Raw genomic sequence first — 578 nt, 5'->3', positions numbered from 1 at the left:
ATTGTTCATAAAACCATTATTGTTCTATCTTTACGATACTGTTCAAATATTCTGTACGATATCAGTTGATTTTACGGTTGTGTTGGCCTGCCGACTGACTACCCCGTAGTCATAAAACCAACATTGGCGCCGTCCGTGGGGAGCGAAACGAAAGGCCTTTGCTTTTGTTTTGGGTTCCTTGTTACTATTATCCAGCACCATGGTCGTCACTCGTAAAGCGGGAAGCCTACCAAAGGATTTGCGCAACACGCTTAGTAGAGGCAACGCACAGGCACCTTTAGGGAAATCTATGCAGCCGTCCCAACAACGAGCAGAACCCAGAGCCATCACACAATTGGCGTCACAACTTGCGTTACCAGTTGGACAACCATTAACACATGAAGAAGAGAGGCCTAGAATGACTGTGACTGTGGCAGAAGCCGTGGGTCGTTTACTAGAGGCGTTGGGGCAAAATCCTGTAGCAGATGTAGTCCCCGATCGTGTGGACCCTGCCACCAAAGCACGAGGACAATCGACCGGTCGTGGCCAACCTCGACATGGTGTTCAAAAATCTGGTCTGCCGTGTCGACCAGAACCAT

This window comes from Ipomoea triloba, chromosome 16 (assembly GCF_003576645.1).
Source record: "Ipomoea triloba cultivar NCNSP0323 chromosome 16, ASM357664v1".
Classification (NCBI taxonomy): Eukaryota; Viridiplantae; Streptophyta; class Magnoliopsida; order Solanales; family Convolvulaceae; genus Ipomoea; species Ipomoea triloba.
This window is presented reverse-complemented; position numbering follows the sequence as displayed.